This window comes from Canis lupus, chromosome 12 (assembly GCF_011100685.1).
Source record: "Canis lupus familiaris isolate Mischka breed German Shepherd chromosome 12, alternate assembly UU_Cfam_GSD_1.0, whole genome shotgun sequence".
NCBI lineage: Eukaryota > Metazoa > Chordata > Mammalia > Carnivora > Canidae > Canis > Canis lupus.
Genome location: NC_049233.1, coordinates 47,860,308 through 47,887,152, shown reverse-complemented (window position 1 = coordinate 47,887,152; position 26,845 = coordinate 47,860,308). Strand labels below are relative to the sequence as shown.

Sequence of the window (26,845 nt, the reverse complement as noted above, 5' to 3'; positions counted from 1 at the left end):
CCCTCTCTTAATTGCTAAGGTTAAAAATCTACAAGTTGGGTACACAAATTTTCCTTATATTAGTTATATTATATATTTAATGTGTATTCCTAACTATTTTTGCATGCATAAAATATTTCATAATTTTAAAGAGAAGACTAAGGGCTTGTCTAAAGAATACAAGAGCCAATCTAAAGGAGTTCCTAATAGCTAAAGTTGGAAAAATTTGACCAATAAAATAAAAATGGATAATACTGAATTAAGCCCCTATAATAACATAAATATCCATGAATTCATATTGAAACAAATAAATAATCAAAAGATAAAAATGGGGGAGAAGGAATGGATCTTCCCCATTAAGAATTTTGATTAGTAAATATAGAAGGAAAGAAGAAAATAGAAAATTGAAAATCATAATAGAAATAGAAAATCACCATTAGGCAAACACCACAGTAATTATTTTTGCAGGCATGATCCACTGATGGATGCCAAAATTATAGGGCAAAGGTTGGAGAAACAGGGTTGGTACTGTTTGCAAGTATCATTCTCAAGATTTTTTAACTACAAGGGGAAAAATAGCAACTCAACAGTAAAGCCAGCAGAAACAACCTATACCACGTGATCAAGGTCAACATCACAGGTAACAAGGTATATAAATTCCATGAATCATATGTGGTACTGAGAAGGATATCTCACTTCTGAGATATCTTCTTTCCAGACATGAACAACCTCATTCAATCATGGGAAAACATCTGACAGACCCCAAATTGAGGAGCTTCTACAAAATAACTCATTAATATTCTTCCAAAGTTCTTAAGTCATGAAAGACAAGGACAGATTGAGGAACTTTCACAGATTGGAGAAGATTAAAGAGAAATACCTAAATGCTGTGTGGGATCCTGGAATGGAAAAAGGACATTAGTGAAAAAAAAAAAAAACTGATGAAATTTGAATAAAATCTGTAGTTTAATTAAAAGCGTTATACCAGATAATTTCTTACTTTTGACAATTGTAGTATGTAGAATGGGAATGTTCAGAGAAGCTGGGTGAGGGTATCTGAGAACTCTGTTTTTATTTTTATAAGTCTAAAATTAGTTCAAAATGCATGTTTTTAAAAGGTAGTCTAAAATAATACATCCAATAGTATCTCAATTTTCTAACTATATATTCCAGATAAGCAAACCATGAGGAACCAACAACAGGCAAGGTGGGAGGACACAGGGGAGGAGCTTGCTTTAATGCAGGAAAGCAGGAATTTGGGAGGGGCTGTTTCCAAAGTGTCTAGAGAAGCATTCAGAGGGCTACAATCAGTTGAGTGTGATGGTTTCTCACTGACAAGGAGAAGTTCTTCTTTCCTCTTGATGGGGTATGTAAAGTAAGCATCTCTCTGTTTGGGGTCTAAGTGGTAGCGAGTGACAGCTCCCCCTTCCAAGACTTCCTTGGTCCATTTTCTTTCTTTTTTTTTCCCCCCTTGGTCCATTTTCTTTCTTTTTTTTTTTAATTTTTATTTATTTATGATAGTTACAGAGAGAGAGAGAGGCAGAGACACAGGCAGAGGGAGAAGCAGGCTCCATGCACCGGGAGCCCGATGTGGGATTCGATCCCGGGTCTCCAGGATCGCGCCCTGGGCCAAAGGCAGGCGCCAAACTGCTGCGCCAGCCAGGGATCCCCCCTTGGTCCATTTTCAATAAAGTTTTCTTTATTTATTTTCACAATATGTGTGTGTGTGTGTATGTATATATTATATATATACATAGAGTATATGTATGCATATGTATATATATGTTATATATACATATGTATATTATATATCTGTTATATATATTATATATAACATATATTATACACTAAAATGTTTCTAAGTGCTGGAATTATGAGTAATTAGATTTTCCTGCATTCTTTTTCTTCTTTTTAAAAGATTTATTTATTTATTTGAGAGAGAGTGAGAGAGTACAGGGAAGGAGCAGAGAGAAAGGGAGAGAGAAACTTTAGTAGAGTTCTGTGTTGAGTGGGGAGCCTAATGCAGATCTTGATCCCAGGACCCTGAGATCAGCACCTAGGCTGAAACCAAGGGTCAGATGCTTAACTGACTATACTACCCACGTGCCCCCAATTTTTCTGCATTCTTTAATTTTTCTAGTGAATATGTATTGCTTTTATAATTGTAATTAAAATAATAAATTATTTTTTAAAACAATATGAGGAAACCTGGGTGTCATTTAAAATTATTTTTTCTTTCTTATCTCGTGTATCTAATTCATCTGCAAGTCCTGTCAGTTCCTCCTTCAAAATCAATGCATTCCCACCCCCTCCTCTGCCTATTTCTTAATCCATATCTAATCCATCATTTTATCATCTTCTCTGGCCCTCGTGTTTCCATCTGTGTCACCGAAGTCCCTTTTCTGTGTAACACCAGAGCAATCTTATATCAGACCCCATCTTTCCTTTCCTGCCACACCTCTGCTGTGCACAGAGTTAAACCCAATGGCTATATTTTGCCTAATGTCCCTGCCTCTCTCTGACCTGCCTTTCACCAGCGACCCTTGCTCCCTCACCCCTGCACACCTTCTTGCAGATCTTGCTCTTAAATAATCAGATGGTTTCTGTCTCGGGGCCTTTGTACTTGCTGTCCATGCTCAAAATGCTCACTTCCCCAGAGAGACATTCACTCACCCCGTTAATCTCTATTCTCTGATCCTGCCTTATTTTTCTACATAGCAGTAGTGAAAATAGAACATCAGAGCGTATTTATTTTCTATCTCTCTCATAGGAATGGAAGCTCCATTGCTCCTTTCTTGGTACTCAGAACAATGTCTGACATGTAGCTGATGATCAATAATATGTAGAAAGTGAATGAAACAACTTCCTGCCCAATGCAGAGCTCAGGAGACCAAAGCCCACCCACCAATTTCTGCAGATCTCCCCAGGGGTGGGGTTGAGGATGGGTTTAGTGTTGGTGGGTGGGTGGATAGGGGGACTGGGCTTTAAGTTTTGATCACCCTTGTCCTGCCTCTGTCTCACATCCTGACAATATTCCCATGTCCTCTGACTCTCAGTTTCCTCAAAAATGAGTCCAAATCACCAACAATAAGCATTTGTGGTGTTAGCTGATGTTAGTGAGGATTACCCAGAGAAAGTGGAGAGGAAAAGTAAACAACTTCAAGACAAACATTGGTCTTCTTTATTGTTAAAATGCTGTGTTCTCACTACTGCCATGGAATTTCATCCATATACCTGCTGTCCATCTGGAAACTCTCCCACTTATTCCTCCTTTCCCTCTCTTCAGTCTGCCACTTTCTCCCTCTCTGTAAGAACACAAGAAAAATCCCTCCCTTTACCTCACAAAGGGCAGTTTCCCTTCCTTCAGAGCAATGGCATCTGCTCACACCCAGGACTCCAGTGAGGGTGGGAAGCACTTTCTGTCAAGCACCTTCCGGAGATTGTTCTATCCCTGAGAATCCAGTGTCAGTTGTTAATGTTTTTCTCCACCTCATTACCTCTACTTTTCTGTATTTTCTATTAGAGAGAGAAATTAAGGTCAAAGAAATTATTCCATCAGGTACCCAAGTACAAAAGAAATAAAGTCAGGCAGGCTTCATATCTTTCTTCCATAAAAATTAATACTTGCAGCACACAGAAATGTTCTTTTCTTTTTCTTTTCTGCACCAAATTACATATTTTCTTAAAATTTTCCTAGTTTTTGCTAATTTGGTAGAGAGAAAAATGGTATCTTTCTTTAAACTTTCTTTTATCATTTGTTTATATTTGTTTCAACATCTTTATATAATTAATTGAATCTTCTCCTTAAAAAAACAAACAAACAAAAAAGACAGTGGAAAGAACTTGGCTATGCCCCTGTTCCCTGGCCCCTCTGTTTCTCTTGTAGTCGTGTCATGAACACCCCATGGCATCGATACAAAGACATTAGATACATTGAGTTGTGTCATTGCAAAAGTATTTAAAGATTATACTATAATTTGTGATTGAAATAGAAAGTTTTGTGTACAGAGAAATGAATGGAAACAAAACCATAAGGCACAAATTTGATATTGATGAAGCAAATATTCACTGTTGGAGAAATAATCACAACTCCATTTATTTGCAAATCAACGGTCAAGTGCTTTATGGGACTTAAGGAAGTTACCACAAGCAGATGAAGCTGAGTTAAGGTTTTTTTTTCCCTCACTGAGGTACATACATAAGTTTTGCCTATTACATATCAACCAGGGCAACTGAAGGAGATATTGTCAAATCATCAGAATACATTAAAAAAAAAAGCCAAAGCCAAAAGATGCAGGTTGTACAATGTAAAGGCATAGTTTAATTGGCGGCATTTTTCTTTCTTGATGATTTGCCTTATAATTTATGGAATATTAAAAAATAAAGAAACACTTCATTATTATTAACAGTATTAATAATTAAAACTCATAAGTGCCTTGGGTTTGTATATTTATCTCATATATATTATCTTATTTGATCCTCTTAACAAACTTGTAAAATGTTTATAACACCTCTTATTTTATTATTATTGTATATTATCATCTTATAAAAATAGTTATCATTATTATGACCATGTTGCAACTGAGAAATAATCATAACATATGTAAAATACATAACATGTTACACATGATTATAAAATCAATATACAAATAATGATATTTATTATGATTACTATGTCTATGTTGCAGTTGATAAAAAGCTCAGAGCCTGAAAGTGATTTGTATAAGACAAACAAAGCCTAAGGGCAAAATAACAAAGTGTGAGTCTTGTGGTCTTATCTTTAAAAAGTCTGAAGACTCTGTCCTCTTCAAGCCTTGTAATATGTCAGTTTCACTATGTGGTCTCTCTAGACCTTAAAAGAAAAAGGTGACTAGGTATTTCTCCAGATTCATCCTATATCCCTCTGCTACAGTGTGGAGAGGAGCTGATTTGGTTAGGTGCTATGGGTGTAAGAAACAGAAATCCCAACTCAAACGGGCTCCAGCAAGAAAAAAATGTATTATCTCACAGGAGATCCAGAGGTTAGGGCAGCTTTCAAGGTCAATTGATTCAGTGACTCAGTGATGACATCAGAGACTCAGGTTGTTTCCATGCCCTCATTCTGCTATTCTCAGGACTGGCTTCATCCTCAAATTGGTAGCAAGCCAGCTACACACATCTCAGGCAAAATATCCGGACATGACAGCACACGGAGAAGAAGAGAAAAAGTACCTTCCTGTGGTTCTCTCTCAGGGTAAAGGAAATTTCTCCCAGAAGTTCCACAGCATGACTTCTCTTTTTTCTTATTAGTCAGAGTTAGGAGACAAGCTCATTCTTGAAGCAATAACATACAAGGAGGAAGAAATTACCTTTGTACCAATAAGGCAGACACCTGGAGTTGGAAGTGGGGTCATCTTCCCTTGAGTCAAAACCAACCTTCTAAGACCAGGAAAAGGAATTATTCACAGAGCCTGTTTATCAAAGAATGCTTTACCCAGGAGGTACACTATTGGGATGCACTTACTTTTAAAAAATGGCACCTACACGATTATTCACTCTGGTGTTTTGATCTAATCCATAGTTAGGAAATCAGTTTCATTTTATACTGTTCCTACAATCACACACACACATTTTATAAAATCATATGGTAACTTTGCATTTTTAATCTTTTATAACATTAGTGCAATGAGTTTGATCCACTTGAAACTCCAGGTACTTAATGCTTTTCTATGATAATGGAAATGGCAGAAGAGAACAGAAAGTTAGGTTTGAAGAACAAGGGATCAAACCAAGAAGACCTTGCTTGGTTGCTTGATAACTGAATGACAAGATCATATGTGGCAGTCGCACTATTAGATCTGAAGTGAAATCATGAGCAGGTTATAGAAAAGTCCTTGTATTCTTTCAGAAGCCATTTAACAAGCAGCAAATAAGAGTGGAGTTGGACTATGACAGGATAATAGATTTTTCTGCCAGGAAAAAAAAGATGTGCAGTCATTACCTCAAGGAACAAAGAATGTAAAGAGGAGCTTAAAACTGAGACTTTGTTCTGGAAAGCATTTGTAAGTAGAATGCATTCATCCTTAAATAAAAATCATATCTGTTACTACATATGAAATAGGATGCGTTTTATTCTAGTACTGAAAAAATGTAGTAGTGACTTTGCTAATACAAAGAGGGCATATTTGATTAAGTACTGCTATCAGTGCACACTGAATGCTAGAAATTGGGCAAAGGGGAAGCAGTATATTTGTATTTTATATTATAAGGGAGAGGACTTACTGGTCTTCATGAAAATGAACTTCATAATGTAATCTTTTTGGTTTAAAAAAATGAAGCCTGGAAGAACAATCCAAGAGAAAAAAAGCAAAGAATATTATAGATAATTTACAGAAGACAAAATACAAAGGGTAATAGACTTATGCATAGATATTCAGCCTCAATGATATAGAAATGCAGAATAGAAGGAGATTGTACTAATGTCTCCCTACTGGCAAAAGTTTTTGACAAGATCCACTTTTGTTAAAGGAAAGGACACTTCTGCATGATTGGTAGAAATGTAAATTTGTACAATTTGTGTGACAGTTGGTAGTGAATCTGAAACCTTTTATGAACATTTCAAATCTTAACTTCATCTGTACCTTATTCACATCACAGCTGTGGTGACCCAGTGTGACTTCAAACAATGCAAGTTGACCTAGCTCTTCACCTTACCTCAGGACTTCTCAGATGGCCCACGAGGGTCAACACACAAACCAAAAGTGCTGGAGATTGCAAGTCCCATCAGGTAAATCTCTGATGAATGGGGGACAGAACTCATCTATAAATGTTTTTCCCTTTCCCACTGTCCTCGCCCCCTGCCCAAATGGATGGTACTGGAATACATTTCATATGGCTACTCAGAAATTTCTGTGGATTTAAACAATGGCCATCTGAAGCAGTGGCTAATTCAATAAGATACCTTAATATGGGCTCTTCCTCCTTCCCCACTTCGTTCCCTCCTTTCATTCCTGCTCCCTAGGATCACGCTTCTCAGAAGGTACTAACATGTAAGCGTTGTCTCTAGTTCTGTGTGAACCTGGCTAAGGCAGGTAAGAGCTAGCATGCTTTAGAGTACATGTGACTAGCCTTCGCCTTATGGACTCTCTCCTGTGGACAAGCTCACCAAAATGTGTCAGAAAGATACATGCATGAATGTTACCTGTAGTATTCCTTGTAATAGGCAGAGAGGATCATCCTGTTATAGTATTAAATGAAAAGAAGTAAGTTATAGGAGGGATATGTGTGGAAATATATATAAATCTCCTTGGGTATTGTGTAGGTATGAAACAAATCTAACAGATTTTAACAATGATTTTTCTGTAGAGTATACAATAATCAGAATGGGAGCACATGGTTTATTTTTTATTTTTATAATAATACTAATAAATTTCAACCCAATAAAGATTTTTTTAAAAAAGAAAGCAATCAGATTTCATTGTTTTTAATGTTATCAGAAAGGAAAAATACCTAAAAATATATATGTAATGGCTCAAGGTGTAGAAGCAAGGGAAGTTTTTTTCTTCCCAAATTTTAATTTTTTCACTGTTTAGGTCTCTTTCCTAACAAATCTCTTCTCACTTCTGGTCTGAGAATGACTCATCTTCTGTTTTCTCTCTCTTATCTTCGGATCCATCAAAATTGAAGTCATCTAATTCCTGTTCCTTCAGGGTGCTAAGTTACAAGGGTGATGATAATCTAGTCTCAAAGTCAGGATTTCCAAACTGTAGGAGATCTTCATGGTTATGTCATCATCTTACAGATGAAAAAACTGATACCCAAAGAAGACAAGTGATTATCTCAGATTATCTATGCACTGCCACAGATCTGGGACTAGAATTCAGATATGATTCCCAGTTTGGAGCTCTTTCCATTAAATGGTAATCAGAAAAAGTCACTAGGTTATGGCATAAGCTGATACTGTGTGGCTAGTTGATTTTATCCCTTTGGATAATAGAAGTCATTACTACTTCAAAAGCACACATCTTCAAAGGGAACTGAAGAAGCAAATTGAGTGAAAGAAGGGCCTTAGGAAATATTTGGGGGGTGAGTTCTTATGCTATTGCACAAGTCACATCTTGCATGAACCAGACAATTCTACATGCACTTCACCTTCAGTTCTACTAAGAAAACCCTTACTAGCATTTAGTAGCCATCACACAAGAACTGACTGGTGGCTGATGCTTTGATACGACTTTGCAGAATTTCCCTTCTGTGAGTAAGCTTGAAATAGCTGTTATAGTCACCAAACAGACCAAGATTCATGTGAGCCTATATGCTCAAATGTATACAATTCAGGAGGATTGCCATCAGGTTCTCTCTGATAATTTTTCTTTGGTTTGCTAACCTTTCTTGATGCCATTTATCTTATTTTCTCCCCTTTTAGTAATGTCTTTCTAAACATCCATGTTATAATCGGTTCTGGAACTCACTGATTGTGCATGACAGAAGGAACTTAAAGAAAATTATGCATTGCTCTGATCTAGCCTAGGGCACACAAATCAAAGCCTCCACTGCAGACAAGACATAGTAAAATTGAAAGTAGCTACACTTTATATGGAAATTAGCTGCTCCTAGAATGCAATATAGTTAAGCATATATCAAAACCAAAGACAACGAACATATGAAATATATTTCTGTGCTTGGAATATTCCCTTCCCTTTTCTTCATATATAGGAAAATTCTCAGTTGATTACATTACATCAAAATTTTAAGTTTATTTTCTTAACATGAACATATGCATGGTTGGTATATTTGAGAAAAATTTGGTAATTTTCCTTCTTCATTTTTTCCTATAGCTAATACTTCATGGAAACTTAAAAAATAATCAGGACCTGAAGCAGTAATTTGAACACACTGTGTCCTGATGCCTTTTGATGTAATCAAGAAAACATGAAAAAAGAGTATGTTTTTCCTCCAGAGCAGACATATGCAAATGAAGATTTTATTTTTCTCTTGATTGCTTTTTCTTTTTAAATTACAAAAGAAAAATTTAAAATAAGGCAATCATATTTTTTATAATTCTTAAAGCTAAAGGAGAGAAATTGTGTTATTCAAAATAGCTGTCCTGATCATAGATCAGTCTTCATCTAGGGTCTGACCATCAACAGCTGTCAAATGCAGACTCTTTATGTGGAAAAGAGAAGTACAAATCACATGGATTTGGTCACTTTCTTGCAGATGGCTACATATCAAGTTTGCTGGTTTTCAAAACTCTTGGTTTAAAGAATCTGGCTTTTAATTCTCTTAAAATACTTCTGTTTCTGCTTGCAAAAACCAAACTGCACAGGCTAATTTACATAAAAGGGATATTTATTAAAGCTTATCATACAAGACATGGTGAAATCTCGTAGAACCGAAGAGTGAATCTAGGAGGCTGTGCAGCCAGGAATATGTCCAAACTCCATGGAGGATGGCTTCCATGGAGGGACCCTGGTGGCTGAACACTGGGGGCAGCTCTCACCAACATGCCACTAGCCCAGCGCCTGTGCTGAGACTGGTTAAAAAAGAATATGGCACACTGGGCTGCCTAACTACTTCCCACTAGCGCCCATTCCAATTAGTCCATGTCTGCCCCATCATATTGATTTAAAAAATATTTTTCATATCACTAATGCCTATACATACTACATTTTTTAGTGGAGTGATTCGCTTTCTTAAAAAATTATGTATGTATGTATATCCATAAAGGTTTGTATGTGCCTAGAAAATGTGGTTTCTCTGGGGATTGAGAGAAGGGTGGGACACAAGTAGAAGTGAGAACTTAATTTTTACTTTATATATTTCTGTATTGCTTACATTTACAATAAGCATGTATTCTTTTTACAGTAAGCATCCTGACATAAAGAAGTAAATTATTATTTTAGTTCTTAACATCTTTAAGGTCATTTTCATATTTCTGAACTATAATTTGTGAGCTATAATCATTCACTATTGGAATTGGAAGAGGCTTAAGAGTCAAGTGCAACTTCCCTAGCCAAATCCTTATAATGGACAGTCTACATTTAATTGTCTCCAATGCTTTATCTTTCCATCACACTTACAACAATTCTGACTTTATTTTTAAGTATCTTTAATTTATTTAATTTAATATCATTAAGTTTTATACTCTGTTATTTTTTTCCTTATGTCATTACAGTAAAGTCTGAGGGCTGTATTTTGCTCTTCGGGGTCAAGTAAGCCAAGATCAGCCCAGGAGCTGGTCTGAGGAGCACCCCATTTATTCTTGACTCCCTGCACTGGGGGGTAGCAGACTCCTGCCACTACCATAGCACAAAAACTACTCTGGAAAAGGTCACTATTATCTTATGTTGTAAGATCAATGGAACCTTTTCTCTTGTTAACATACTCGATGGCTTTGCAGTAAACAAAATTGGCTACTCATTTTCTCTTTTTGGTTTCCATTATGGCATTCCCTCTTGGTTCTTCTCTCTCTGTAACTTATTTCTTTCCAGTCTCTTTTGCTGGATTATCTCTCTTTACACAATCCTTAAAAGACTACTCTCTCTTCTCTACATTTATTTATTTATTTATTTATTTATTTATTTTTAAAGATTTATTTATTTATTTATTTTTTTAATATTTTTTATTTATTTATGGTAGTCACAGAGAGAGAGAGAGGCAGAGACATAGGCAGAGGGAGAAGCAGGCTCCATGCACCGGGAGCCCGACGTGGGATTTGATCCCGGGTCTCCAGGATCGCGCCCTGGGCCAAAGGCAGGCGCTAAACCGCTGCGCCACCCAGGGATCCCAAGATTTATTTATTTATTCATGATAGACATAGAGAGAGAGAAAGAGGCAGAGACACAGGAGGAGGGAGAAGCAGGCTCCATGCACCGGGAGCCTGACGTGGGATTCGATCCCGGGTCTCCAGGATCGCGCCCTGGGCCAAAGGCAGGCGCCAAACCGCTGCGCCACCCAGGGATCCCCTCTTCTCTACATTTATAACCATGATCTTACTTGCTTCTAGAGGACTTCAATAATCTGTGACCTGTTGACTCCCAAATCTGTATGTCCTCCTTAGATGGTCAGCAAAGTCCTGACAGGTAATCCTGCCCGTGGCCGTGTTTGTGCACATTTTAATTTTGGCTCTTTTGAGAACAGGAACAGAGAACCACTAATAGGTCAGGAAAGAGAAACTACAGCAAAGTTGGACCTTAAGGAGACAGGAGCTAAAAGGTTCTGCAGTTAAGAAGTCTTTGTACACTAGAAGTAAGAATAAGCAAATTTTCAGGTCTTCATTCTGATGTCCTATTATAAATGTGATGGCCTCACCCCCATTCTAACTCATTAAAAATGCAAATTCTTGCCTTATTTCTTGGTTTCCTAAGGGAGAATATGACTCTTTAAACTTATATTTCATTTTCCTTCCCCCTGACCTCAAGTGTATGGGATTGAGTTAATTATACTCAGACACACTTTAACTTGCCTGTGCAAGGCCAAATTAATTGTTTTAATTTTTCTTCTTATTTCTCATTCTTACTCCTTCCATCATTTGATGGAATTGCATCAAAAGGCATTGACTTTAATATGTGCGATATGTGTCCTTGGATGGTATGTGTCTCTGGAAGATGTATAAATGATGCTATATTATTGCTTTCTATTTTTCACTCAGCGTAGTTTTTAAAATTTATGTTTCTGTATATACATCTAGTTGTGACTGCTAGAGGCTTTTCCAGTGTATGTATTTATCATATTTTACTCATCCACTTCGCTGATAGACATATGGGTTGCCTCCAACTTCTCTGCTTCTGAAACAGTGCTGCAAAAACAACTTTACATATGTCCATTTATCTATCAATGACATTAGTCTTCCGCTTTACATATATAGAAGTAGGGTTGTTAGGTATGTGCATAATTAATTTTGTTAAATATTGCCAACTTACTCTTTAGAATGGCTTACCAATTTACAGTTCTACAGTGTTTGAGGGGTTCCCCTGTTTTCTACATCCTCATGAATATTTTTAATAGTACATTCGGAGTTTTGCCAAAGTGGATTTGCAATATAACTCATCATTTCAAACCAGTTCAACCAGATCTAAGACTAGCCACTCTTGGATCAGGTGTCTGTACCTTTTCCAATCATATGTAGCTAGTGAAAGGTAGGGTAACATGGTAGATAATATTGCTTATTTGCTTTCAGCAAGGGCAGTGAGTGTGGCAGCTTCTCCTTAGAAGTGTTTGTGGTTGAGGCAAGACCATGAATTTTTCATTCTTCCTTCAAGTCTCCTCCATTTTGTTGCTAGAATTATCATTCCAAGTGCAAATCTGCTCTGCTATTCCGATAGGCTAAAACCTAAACTTCTTAATATGCTTTGCCACCTGGCTCCTAACTTCTTCTGTGGCCAGAGTGGAACCCCTATGGTTTTCCTAGCAGGCCACAGTGTTTCATAACTTCAGTGCTTCTTCTGTTACTGCTTTTTGTGCTCGCAAAGTCATTTAGCATTCCCCAACTCACTTTTCTATTGCAGGTCTCCTGACTAATCTTATCTATTTTTAAGCCTTGACTCTAGACTTACTACCCCCAGAAATTACTCTATGCCCACTCTAACCTATACATCCTCTTGGTTGACCTGGCTCCCTGCCAACTTTTACATGAGAATGTCTATTCCTTTCCTGGACTTTATGGTGCTGCTGTTATCTCCTGCTTGGCTGCATGTCCTTTGAGAACAAAGAAGGCATCTTATTTGGCTTTTTCCTCCCAGAGTCTAGCAGTATCTCAATCTAGTGAGTGCTTAACAAACGTTTTCAAATGAATGAAAAATGAGCCACTTATTTTTACAGGGTAATAAACTAAGGCCTGGAGAGGTTAAGTGGCTTTCTCAGTGGCATACAGAAGGTAGATGAGAATGCTGGAAGTAAAATCCAGGTCTCTTAATTTCTACTACTTTCCACTATACTGTGAAGAATCCTCCACCTTTATCCTAATTACTTCCATTCTACAGGGTAAGAAACTGAAAAATTGAAAGTCATCTTCCTAATGCCAAGAAACATTGAACTACAGTTCTATGCAGGCTTTTAAAACTTTCCTTTGGATTTTTCCTCCTCCACTGAAAAATACTGAACTATATGGAAACAGACATTATAATAATATTTTGAATTGTGAATTGTATGAAGAAATTCACCATGGAGCTTCAAACTAAAGAAATTCCTTAAATCAAAGATTATAGATACTAATTTTTAAAAAGCTGATGTTAATGAAAGTGATGTTACCACTTTCCTACCATTTTTTACTGTATATCAGAGACATAGCAATCAAAGTCATCATTTCTGTCGAGAAACTTTGCAGAGACGTTTACAATACCGAATGTACTATTATAAAAATATGTCCTTTTCGGTTTTCAAAGGGCCTTGAAGTGTTTTGCAAAAATTCTCCACCCACTTCAGTACTCTCTACTCTCGACCTTGAGAGAGTGCTACAGTGTTCCCGCTAGAGCTGGGGAGGAGAGAAACCATTCTGTCTTTATTTTTCCATCCATTCTAAGAGTAGTTCAGCTGGAGCTGGTGGTGAGTGTGGCCATTATCTCCAGGCATTTTCTCTGCCACTTTAGAATAGGATAGACAGGTGTCAGAGGGAGCATAAAGGGTGTGTGTGAGGTTTCAGTGGCATAAGACTGCTTTGTGGCTTGCTGCTAATGCTTTTTCAATTTACACATGTCTGAGGAAGGGCCATCACTCTCCATGGTCCTGAGAATGGAGTTCATTATTTCTGTGCTGCGAATTAGGGGAAGGAATAATAATTCTCTATGTAAATTGAAGGAACTCAGATGCACAGTGAGGCTCTGCATCTGATGGTGCAAATCCTGCAATAGGACTGGAGACTTCCGAGTCTCTGCTTGTTTCCAGTCACTGAGAAAAGAATTTCTCATCCGTCAAGAGTGCCACACAGGCTTATAGCATTAATGTTTATAACCATCAGAGAATCATAATGTTTATCACATTAGAGGCAAACTAGAAAATTATTTATGATATAATTCATGTGTATCATTTAGACACCCAGCAATGTTCTGTCGAGTAATGCTCATGAATTATTTCAGTGGGAGGGGGCTGATGGCAAAGTAGGAGGTGACAGTAGTAGTGAGATATGTGGCCCATTGTTTTGTTTTTAACCTTTGATAAAATGATTCACAAATAGAAACATGAAAACTGCTGCATTAAAAGCATGTCATTTCCAGCAGAAAACTAATATATTACCTTATCATGAAATAACACACATGGTCATTGGAAGCCTGAAAGATACAGTCTGAAAACACAACTTTTAGACTTATATTAATGTATAATTAATTATATTATTTGGGTTAATTATATAATATGTATTTATATAAAATGATTATATTAATTAACTAGACACTTGGCATTATATACATCATATAGAGAGAAAAATCTTGCCCCTTACCCAAAATGTAGAATATTTTAAGAAATATGGTAACGTCTGTTTGTGGAAAAGAATGATCTGTGGATTCATTGACTAATTTAAGTGATCCAGTTAACTTTATCTACATGAAACACTAAGAACTATTCAAAACTAACACAAATATTTCCTTGATTTTATACAAATCTGTTTTTGATTATGGAATGTGATGGGCATGATAAGCATAATCTTTAAATTAAATTATACTTTATTTTATGCTCTTCAGAATTTGGTGACTTACAGAGGCTGGGAAAAGTAGAAAAGGTAGTTTCCCCTTGACTAGGATTATGTTTGTTCTGTTTGCTCACAGACGTGACCAATTAATCTAATGTCAACCCTTCCTTTTTTTCTGAATATGAGCAGCTAGTCAATTTCCATGTAAGGATAAACTGATAAAAATATAAACATATATCAAGTAGTGTTTATGAAAATTTAAAGAAAATGAATTCTTTCAACTTTCATTTATTCATTTACTTCTTAGATTACAGAAAAGTAAAAAAAGATAGATTAGGTCATCTAGGCATTTATCTGGAGCCATTAGAGGATCATAAAGTGTCTCTTCTACATTGGAAAACACAATCAAGCGAGAAAGCTCATTTTCTTCTCAGTTGAACCTATGAGAGGCCTTGATGAAATTCTCAGTGTAAATCTCTGGCTTCTTAATCAGATATTAATTATGGGATGAGACAGGCTTTTTTTTTTTTAAAGATTATTTATTTATTCATGAGAGAGGCAGAGACATAGGCAGAGGGAGAAGCAGGATCCCTGAGGGGAGCCTGATGTGGGACTCAATCCCAGAACCTCTGGATCACAACCCAGGCTAAAGGCAGATGCTCAACTACTGAGCCACCCGGGTGCCCTGAGACAAGCTTTTAAAAAGGTATTTTATGCAATGCCATCCATATTTTTTGGTCAGTGCTTCACTGAAACCAGTTCCAAATCAAGATGCTTCCCTCTTCATTTTTAAAGAATTTATCAGAGAAGGAAACCTCTTAGATTCTATTGATAGTCTACCCCACAGAAAGATGTCTTCTAGATGAGATGGCAAATTTTCTGGTGTACAAAATGCTGATATACTAGCTTCAGTGACAGCCTCTGTATCTAAGTGCTTTTAAAGACTCAGGGATATCTGTCACAATTATGACATCCTCAACAAGTAGATTATGAGCAGGTTTGGGTCCCAAGATCTCCGTTGAGAAGGAAGGGAGCAATCGTTCAGTCTCCATTTTTCCTTTGAGCCATTTTGGAATCTTTTATTCTGTAGTTCACCAGAATGTTCTACTTTTTATTTCTCCTCTTCCTTGGATGATGACTGTGGGCCCCAGGTGCCAAACTGTGGAACATAATTGTCTACTGATGGTGACATCTGGTTTGTTGGCAAGCCTCTTCTTGAAATTTTTTTTCTCAGTGAATAAATGATAGCTTAGAGCTGGGTAATAATGGAGCTTTGTCTCCTAACATCTTTGGGCCAGGTTTATTTCAAATTCATTAGCTTATGCTAAAAGTAAACTATGAACCGTTGATAACCCTGGCTGCAAGGGTTATCTTGCAAGGTAGTCTTCAGAAAGTCTTGCAGCCATAATTAGCCTGGAATAAATTTTGCAGCTGATTTTTTAATGAAACAGTTTTCTATCTCCAGGGATGTGAAAGTAAGGAAGATTTTTGAGACATTTACAAGGGGAAAAAAATCAACTTACAATTGTTAAGTGTTAATCTAAAGTACGAAGAGGGTGCTTTTGTGAAATTGTCCCCAGAGACAAAATTTACAGAATACATCCGAATTTACATAATACAGATACAATCTAACCATTCTTTATGTTTCTTAATATACTGTACTCACTATCTACAGTGTCCTTTTATTATCTCAAGGTTGTTTATGTCTAACCATCCTTACCCATCCCTTGGCCTAAAATCTATTGAAAACTGAAGAAAAATCATGAGTACTTAGAAAAGAGAAAATAGCAAATGAAGCTATTATTTAAAAACAAAATTCAAATATTATTTTTTTTAGAGAAGAGAAAGTTAAAGTACTAACTCCTATAATTATAGAAATTTGACCCCAAACTTTCTAGTCCTGTGATATATAGTTTATGCCTTTGTCTTTAAAGAAGGAAAAATTCTATCCTACAAAGTTCAATACTGCCTGTAAATTACTGTTTACTCAAATAGTAATTCTACTAGTCTATTTTCTTTGCTAAAGAATAGATAAAAATTACACTAAAAACTGGATGATCCTACCATGTAGCCTTTTTTTCTATAAACAATTCTTACAGAAATAAAGTCAGATGATTCAGAAAATATGGATGTCACTGATGCATTTGTGAGGTTGTGTTTGCCTAAGCTGTATTCCAGAAAGTAGTATGGTGGTTCTGTAAGGTCTAGAAAGGACATACAATTATTACAAAGGTCAAAAATGAAGTTTTCCATTTTCTTGAGCTTCTAGGCTAAATTACTAATATTGAGAATTGGATTTTAATATGCAAACTAAACCCAGATGGAGGTTGGAGTGTAGTTGTGAGTGGAATCTGTCCCTGAAGAGGTGGGCAGATTTTCATAGGAAGTAGTCTGGAGCAGGAGAAAATCATGGATTGGGGGTACAATATTTAAGAGGGGGAATAATGGGGACAGAAGAATGTCTTGACTGTGAAGCAGGGGAGGAAGAAAGTAACTTCAGAATACTATGGGGAAGGAATGGGAAGCATAGCCATTGTCTGGAAACAGAATGGAAAAGAGGGAAATTTAGAGAAGTTTTAAGAGAAGACTTTTAAAAAATTAAAAAGAGGAAGTAGTAATAGTTACCGCAGAACTAAAGAAGCAAACCTTTAGAATGATGAATCTGACTGAAGTTCCTGGGATAATACTTTTGAAAGCCTTGATCTTCCCAGAATCTGAATTCTTTGAGAGCAGAGTCTCTATGTTCCCTTTATACTTCCTCACCCTGGATTCCATGTTTTCTGCCTTGGCTTCCATTATCTCTAGAGACAGCTCTGTAGAAGGCTACTGGGGCCTCTTTCCCAGTCACTTTTTCTTACTCATATCCATCTTGGCCACTGCTGACTAGCACCAACCAGTGTGTCTCCCCTGGTTTCTGTGGTCCTTCACTCTGCTGTTTCTCCTCCTGCCTGCCAGCGTGCTCCTTCTTTGGTTCCCCATTCTCCTTTTGCTCCCTCAGCATCACCATTTCTCACCACACTCTTTCACATGGTATCCCACATGATTTCAGGATGTCAGACACCTCAGTGAAGACAGGCCTGCATCCTGGCCTTACTCTGAGTTCTTTCCCAAGTTGTCACATCAGCCTGCTAGACTCTGCCTGGATTTCCCACTGGTACCTTGAGCATAAGGGGTTTGAGATATAATTATCTTCCCATTACAAAACCGGCTTCTTATGTTCCCTAACTCTACTATCAGTATCACTGTCTTCCCAGTCATCCAGGCTCAAAAAGATTGATATCTTAGATTTCTCCCTCTTTGCTTCCTAGATTCAATTGTCAAGTCATTCTGCCTTTGCAATGTCTCTCACATTCATTGGCTGTCATTGTCACCACTCCATAGAAGCTTCTGTAACAATAACTTTCTTATTGTTCATTTGACTCTGATATCTCTGATAGGATGTACTCATAGTATAATATGGATAAATTAACATTTATAATATTATCCACATTATATTTATATTTATATATCCATATTATAATTATAATTAATTTATCTATATTATACTGTATTAATAAATACTATTAACATTCATTCAATCAACAATTATTGAGTGCCTACTCTATGCTAGACAAAGGTCTGTGGAGATAGAGAATAAAAGGTTCTTACATGACAAAGGAATATAAAGTCTTTTCTTAAAAGAAGGATTCTCACATAAAAAGAATGAGTAATACAGCTTTATTTGTAGAGAAATAAATGTAGTAAAGAAGAATTTGTTGATGATAGCATCTATTAAATAATGAAATAGGATATTACAATTGTTTATAGAGCCTCCTTTCTTGAGTATTTTTAAGAATAAGATAGGTTGATTATTCATAAGCACTAGGTTCAGGACCAAAACAAAATCATACTAATGAGACTCATTGTACCTACTGATCCATTTACTTTAGTCTGTCTTGTTTCAGCTGGTTTTTCCACACTGGGATCTGTCTGTGGGTGACCTCTGAGTCATTTGCTAGAGGCAAAGGCTTCCATTTTCTTTGCGTAGTGGTAACCAGAGAAGGATGTGGATATTGCTCAAAGAGAAGTAAGTGGCTTTAAGCCTCTGTTTAAAAATCCTAAGTTTTTGGTTTAAATGCTGTTTTGAGGAGTTCATTATTGAAAATATACTTCTGCTTTCAGAAAATGCCCAAGCTCTGCATCAAAGGCAAGCTGCTGATTGCTAAGGATGTGGTACAAGAGCAAGCCAATCATTGATTATAAGAAAAGGGGAAGGCTTCCAGCTAGTTAATGAAGCAACCTGCTAACAGTTTTCGGGTTGGAAAAAGTGATCAAGGACTTTCTTTTACACAAACAGCATCATTTGATTGTTCTCACTCTCTCATCATCAGAAGATTTGTGCAATACAGTGAGATGTTGTAGAAAGAGCCTGCATGGGATTTGCCATTAGACCTGGGGCTGGGTTCCAGTTCTATTCACTCAGTGCTTATAAAACTTTGAGCAAGCCAAGCTTGCCAAGCCTCAGTATCCTCACTTAAAAAACAAGATTAACAGTAGTCACCAGTTCACCTGCTTATTGTAAAAACTTCAGATCTGTCAAAGGGCACTGTGAGCTAAAAATATCCTAAATTATCTATGCAAATATCCAGTAATAACTAGAGGGGAGGTGCTGAGAACCAGAAGTTTGCATTTTTAATTAAACGTAAGTCTTAAACAAGTTTGACAGATACGATGTGTAAGAAATAGCAAATAAGTTTATAATTGTACTCAAGTGTTTATTTAATTCCATCCTGAATGTGGATTATTTTAAAAAGTAAATCTCAATTTGCTCTAGTGCTATGTTCTAAAATCTACTTGCAAATTAGTTTTTGAAATGTCTGGCATATTTTTCCACAGAACAATGCTATAAATGGTGGTTGTCTCTAGCACACCCTGTAAAGACTACCCAAAAGTAACTAAAATGTCAGGCTTTTGCAGTTTGGTCCAGGACCCTAGCCATTTTCTAGTGTCTCCATATAGCATAAACTACAAGTTGGAGATCATTTATGCTTTTGCTGCTCTTTGGAACGTAGGAGAAAGAACTGTGGAATTTCTGGTAGTGGCTGTGTCCTCTTCATGTCCCCAGGGCATGATCAGAAGGAAATATGGCTACGTGGAATATCCGTATACCTACCTGCCTTCACCCAGCACATGTCATACTAAGAATCCTTATCTCTTCTCTATTCAACCTATACTTTTGCCTGGGTTGTGGTGAGTCTTTGAAAATAAATTCTTGAGAAAAGTAGCATCATAGCAAAATCGCAGCCACTCCTAGGGCTCCTATGGGACCCTTCTTCTTCCATAGGAGATATAGCCATTAGGGAATGTCTCTCTTATATCCAAGAAACTCCAGATCATGTAGGGGAGGGGCCAGAGGAAATAAAGGGTTTAGGATGTTTGCTTCCTCCCCCAAATTTCCAGGATAGGAAACCCCTTTCCCTAGCACAGGCCAAACAGACACATTAGTTTGAGAAGTTTGTAAATTAAAGATCTTCATGTAATATTGCTTCACCACAAATTCTTCTGTTATTTTAATAGAGGAGATATTTTTGCTTTTTGAAAGAACACTAAAGTGAAAAGCACACTTGTTAATCTCTCAGCTAAGATAGGCACCATTTTGATGTCCATAACAACATAAAATGATAAAAGAAATATTTTAAAAGACATAGTTCTATGGTGGGACAAACAAGCTTGTTAAATATATATATTTCATGGTTTTAAGTCAACAGATGTAGAGAAAAGTCTGTGAAAAATCTGTATGATTAGAAATAGCTAAGCCAATATTTTCAGTTTGAATAATGTTTTAGTGATAGTTAAATGGTAGAAGCTTCTAATCTCTCAGCCCCAAGGTAGTAACAGGGATGCCTCTGGTTGTGCAGTTTGTGGACTAGACAAAGGGAGCTGGAATCCAGTGAAACACTCTGGCACAAAGCTAAGCTATAAGGAAGAGACACTTTCATGATATTTACACTAAAGTGCTCTCTATGCTAGCAAGTATCCTGTTTGGCAATCATCAAACACTAGACCCACCTGCCAGGAGGAAAAAAAATTGCAGCCAGGGGATAGCTTAAGGGAATTAGTACAACCAACTCCATTAATCTCTGTTTATTATAAAGTTGACACTTTAAATGTTTATTAATGAAGGAGAAGGGAAGTTCATACTTATTGAGAGTCTATGATATGTTAGGCACTGTGTTACCCTTTTGAAGTTTGCTCAATTGCCTCCAACAAAATGGGCAAAGGCAGGGGAAAGGAATACAAGCAGATAATAATTACATTTTAAATGCCAATGCCTTAAATTAGCATAATTCTTTTCATAGAATTTGAAAATACTTAATCTTATTTATCACAATAGCTCTATGAAATAACTGATGTTATCTACATCTGACAGGTAAGTTATAAGAAGTAAATCTTTACTAATGCATTTAACTCAAATCTCCAGACCCTTAATCCTGTGCTCTTTTCATCATGCCAGTAAAAGGCAGATTTAAGTAGTGGAAATCTGTAGGCTGAGTCTCGGAATAGAAAGTAGTGTGTGGGGTAGGGGTTGGTGGAGGGGGGGCTGACATTGGAAAGAAATTAAACTTCAAAGAATAAATTTTAAGTTAACTGATACAAATGTTAACTATACCTAAAACCATATAAACAAAAAAGAAAAACAGCTAGAAATTCTTAAAACCCAGGGAGAAAACAGAGGACTCTCAGAACATTTTATGTAGCAAGTACCTTAAGAAGGAGGTCCTGCCGGATGCCTGGGTGGCTCAGTTGGTTAAGCCTCTGTCTTTGGCTCAGGCTCAGGTCATGATCCCAGGGTCAATTCCTGCATCAGGCTTCTTGCTCGGTGAGGTGTCTGTTTCTCCCTCTCCCTCTGCTCCTCCCCGCTGCTCATGCACTTTCTCTCAAATAAATAAATAAAATCTTTAAAGAAGAAGGAGGAGATCCTGTCAAGGTGAGGTGGGAAGAGCTGGAAAAAACAACAGCCACAGATTCAGTCTCAATGGGAAAAGGAGGGCCAGACATTAAAAGCAATATATGCATTTAATAATTTGAATATCCTTTTGGGATATTACAAGGAATAATCATATTGACTTGACTTAGCTGATAGTAATGTATTTGTTTCCATAGGACAAAAGCTTAAGAGAGCTTCATGATTATGAATATAATATATCCTTAAACCATCATGAAGCTGTGGAAGACACCACAGTAGTACATAACTCCCTGAGAAACAGAAGTGGTTTAGCCTTTCAGCTGGTACGTAAGTTCAGTTCCATTCAGCCAAAGACTGTCTTAGTTAAATACAACTTTTAATTAATGGTGAATCGAATGTCTCAACCAGATTTCTCACAAACCTGTGCCTTTATTCAATTGCAATATGCCCTTTCTTCACAGCACTTATCATACTGTCCATCCATCTTTTCATCCTTTCATCTGTCCATCTTCTATCCTTCCATTCATCCATTGTAGCACCCACTTATCCTTCAGCTCATCCATCCTTTTATCCATACCTTCGTCTAGCCATTTATCCTTCTACCCATCCATCTACCCATCCAATAATCCCTTTATTCTTTCTCCCCAATTAAGTTAATTGCTTGTGGATAATAAGAAGTTACGAATAAACAGCACTGGAAATCAAGATGTATTTAGGTGTGCAATTTCAGGCAAGTTGGAGGATATATAATTGCATCATTTATTATAGTCCCGGTAGTCACCTAGTTAGTTTATCATGTTGTGGCTCAGAACTAAAGATAATCAGCTATAATGATCAAGCTTAGTTTAATAACATTTTCTTTTTATCATTTTGCATTACTTTTATATTTATGGAAACTGCTATTTCAGCTTCTGAGATTACATTAAATGAATCCTATCTGTCTTGACAAAAGCCTTCTATTACTATTTTTGGAGAAGTTCTACTCACTTCTGCAATATTTGAGGACATATTTGTTTTCATTATTAAGCTTCATGAACAGAAGTAATTTCTTCCTTTTGTATAGTGCTTTATAGTTTATAACACTCTTTTTAGATCCATCATCCTTGATTCTCAATTAAAAGCCAAACTCAATATTTTGCATATGTTTTGCTGCAGATCTCATTTCATCTCAGGTGAGCCAGCGACCCCCCTCATCCCCCTCGGGACATGCCCCAGTGCTGTTTTCATTAACTTTCCCCTGGTGTTTGTTTGGATATTCAGATGATGATGAAGTGGATGTTGTTCTCATTATTCCTGCCTCAGGATGTGGTGGACCACCATCTGCAGATGCCGTGTAAGTGATCATCTTGGCACTGACCCATATGCCACCTTTGTAGTCATGAGTATTCTATCCGAGAGATGCCATCTGGTTTTCACGGTAGCCGGTGGAAAAGTGGGGGTCTATGTTTTACCGCTGAGATGTGTGTTCAGAGAAAAAAAATTGAATGTTTTCTGCTCCCATCAGGGACAGAGCATCAGCTGTTGTGTTCTTTGTATCAAATTTTCTCATAGCATATACCTTCATCATTAGAGTTGTTTTATCAGAAATGTTAAGAAGCCTTCCACACTCTGTGGAGCGAGGCTGGGATGTGGGTTAGGTGGGAGGAAGAGGGAGGAACAACTGTCCCAACCACAGAATCTATAGACCTTACATGATTTAGCCCACCACACCAATCCTGACTTTTTAGTTTTTTAGATGCAGAATACTTTTTTGAGGTTGTCATTTTTAGTTGTTGAAATTTTTAAGAAATAATTTTCAATTACAGAACAATTATAAGAACCATGCAAATAACTTTCATATGTTCTTTACTCAGATTCATTCGTGGCTTACACATTTCGGCACATTCGCTTTATATATGTTTATCTTGAACCACTTGGGAGTTAATTTTAAAAATTGTACCCTTTTTGCCCCCTAAATAGTATAGATTTTCTAAGCACAAGACTTTTTTTACATAACCGTGGTACAGTTATCAAGTTCAGGAGATTAAAATTGGTATAAAACTAGTCTCTAAAACATAGCTCATAATTTTAAGACTTAAAAGCAGTGTTGAAGTTACAAAATTTCTCCACCATATTTCTTCTCTTAATCAAGTTGGTAACATTTTTTTTATAGCCCCTCTTATCATATGTCCCCTTCTACTATGGAAGCTTAACTTTTGAATGTACCATGCACTTGTCGCAACTTATAGCACAAAATCAGTGCTATGGGCAACACATAGAGACACCCTACGCACTTGACTCATACTGAATTTGTAGAAAGCTATGTATCCTTCGTCCTAAAAAGTGTTTCTGAGGTTCAGACACATGTCAGTTTCTCACTTCTCTCCTCTTTTTGGCCCCATGGATTTACTGTACAGTTGCAGCTAGAGTAGGAATCCTAAGTACCTTAGTTTTATTTTTTTCTGCCTTATTCTCTGACTTCTCTACCCAGCCTTTATTCAAGCAAGGCTTGTATTTCAAATGGTTTCTTTTTATTCAGAAATTCACCCACTCCTTCAATGATCAAGCTCCTTCCCATATGATAAGATTTTAGGTGAACAATATGTACTCTTTAGACTCTTTAGGATAGCATCATTGATTTTTCAGACGTCTTCAAAAGGAAATGCATAGGAATAAGCATTATTTATAAAGGTATCTTTTTCATAATCAGTAACTATTCATCTCTTCTATTAGCAGGTTTATCAATCACAAAGAGGGAAACAGGCATCTGAAAGTGGCTGGCAATCAAGAATACTACAGGAAGCTTGCTTTTGGAAGGACATATATTCTTACCTGGTTCCTATTTCCTTATGAATTTTCTTGGCTTAATGCATTTAGTTTTATAATTTGTGTTCTGCTCCCACCACTAATTTATTCCCTTGCTTACCAATTTATCCAGATAAAGGTCTTGAGACTACAAAACGTAACGATGAGTCATTCCAAACACTATTTCTTATGTTTACTTTGCGCTGACAATAGCTAGTCTCATATTTCAAAAAGAATGTTTTCCTACAAAATACCTTTTTTTTAAAAAAAATGGTGAGACATTGAGATAAAAGACCCGAGTTTGGCAGAGTAATTAGTTGGTCAACTGCTTCTTTTTTTTTTTTTTTTTTGATCACATAAATTACTTCTCTGTCAAGTGACAACAAATGTAATTTGAACTGAGATTAATTACATAATAATTATGCTTAACATAATTGGTTAAATAGAGGAATTTCTTATGAAATGGTAGATTCTTAAATTTATACAAATAAGACCAGATGGTGAACAGCTAGTTTTAATTAAATTAGGTTTGGTAATTATAGATGATTAATTTTAAATTTGACTCAGATTAGAAAGACTATATTAAGGAAATTATTTTTAGTTTTTTCAATAGGATGATAATGTATTATGATAATTATAAACCCCAATATCTGGGATCAAATTAACAATCCCTCTTAATTTCACTTTGATAAATAAGACTTTGGAAAAGGTTACTAAGAAAAATAATAGTATCTCCTTCCTTAGAGGTCTTTGAGATTCAATAAGACATCATGAGTATAGGAGTTAGGTGTTTTCTTTCACAGAGAAGGGGCCAGGGAGGCCAGTGGTTGGAAAGATGAAGTAAATGGTTTCCTGAAGATATTTCTAATTCCTGAATGTGGTGACCAAGCCAATATTACAGATTACACTCTGGCAGAGAGTGCCAGAATGCATGTTAGTCTATCAGACAACAAAAAGGGTTTCTGAAAAGGACGTAAAAATCCCACAAAGGCAGGTATGTTAGAGGAAGGGTTTTTCTCCACTTTTTCTTTTCATTCAGAAAGTATTTTCACATGGCTTATCATATGAACTCCGGTATAAAGAGTCTGTGAATTGCTTCTAACCATAGGAGCTGTGTGTCACTCATCTGTGAAAAAGTCTGAAACTAAAAGTGCAAAAACAGATAAGCCTGGCTCACTGAGGGGCCTGCCCCACACTAGGTTCATTTTTATTCTACATGGATGGCTTTTGATTATGTTTATTTGTTCATTCATTCATTTATTCATTCATCAAATATTTATTGCATGCAAAGCTCTTTGTCGGTGATATGGTTTTATTAGACACTTGCTTTAAAAGAAAAGACTGTTAAAGCAAAAGCTTACTTTCTGTATTTTCATTGTTTCTATATGCTTCCAGCAACATAGGTCTTTAGCTGTTTTTCCTATTACCTTTAACAGGAAAGGCAAAGCCCAACTCTAGCTCAAAATCAGCCTCATGCTAAAGTGGCCTGAAATCTTCAAATGGTCCAACCAGGAGCACAGCTGCTAAGGTGAGGTCTCTCAATGAAAGCACACACAAAGCCACATGTGCAGGATCCTGTGTGTGAGGAGACAGGATAAGGCCACCTGGCTGTCTAAGGGCAGCATCCCAGATAGGTCCCATTGTTCAGGATGAGGATTATATCCTGGTTCCCTGCCTTGTGCAGGACTGATGTTGGCTACAGCAGAAATTCACTTTAATAAACTATAGTAGTGGGTGGGCACCTGGGTGGCTCAGTGATTGAGTTTTGCCTTTAGCTCAGGTCATGATCCGGGGGTCCTGGGATTGAGTCCCACACCAGGTTCCCCACAGGGAGCCGGCTTCTCCCTCTGCCTGTCTCTGCCTCTCTCTGTGTGTCTCTCATGAATAAATAAAAAAAAATCTTTTTAAAAAATGAAACTACAGTAGTTTTAGTTGGACTAAGACTAGAGTCCTGAAGCCATCCAGGATAGCCTTTTCTGTCTGGGGTAGGATGGACTGTATCTGCCAGATTATAGACCAAAAAAGATGCTTTCATGAACGTAAAATTAGAACAGAGAGTTGGATTTTTATTTTTAACTATATTTTTCATTACACAAGTCATACATAAGTATTGTAGAAAGCTTATGAGACCTCAAGAGACAGAGAGTTGGATTTTTATTTTTAACTATATTTTTCATTACACAAGTCATACATAAGTATTGTAGAAAGCTTATGAGACCTCAAGAGACACTAAAAGGAAAAAAAGGTTTTTAATCTCACCATTTAGCAATTACTCAATGTTTAGGGATACATTCTTCTAGATACTTTTCTATAGATATCTATTTTTATCTTAGAAAGAATACAGATGTTTGTGTATATACTGTTTTTTTAACCCAGTTTTTCCACTGGATAACATATTGTGAGCATTTTCCCACATCAGTATATTTATTTCACCTTGAACAATCACTATGAGGGAAACATGGTATTTCATAATATGACCTTTACTTATTTGGCCAATCCCTTATTTTTAGACATTAAAGACTTTATTTTAATTT

At 36.6% G+C, this 26,845-nt stretch overlaps 2 long non-coding RNA genes across 2 annotated transcripts; both read left to right on the top strand.

Moving 5' to 3' along the window:
- The first annotated feature begins 15,652 nt into the window (after positions 1-15,652).
- Positions 15,653-19,256, top strand: LOC119874281. Its single transcript, XR_005367451.1, has 3 exons — positions 15,653-15,776; positions 18,526-18,647; positions 18,743-19,256. It is a non-coding gene; the product is annotated as an uncharacterized LOC119874281 (long non-coding RNA).
- Positions 19,257-21,731: 2,475 nt separating this feature from the next.
- On the top strand, positions 21,732-24,420 carry LOC119874280. The gene is made up of 3 exons (XR_005367450.1): positions 21,732-21,850; positions 22,788-22,860; positions 24,240-24,420. It is a non-coding gene; the product is annotated as an uncharacterized LOC119874280 (long non-coding RNA).
- Positions 24,421-26,845: the final 2,425 nt, after the last annotated feature.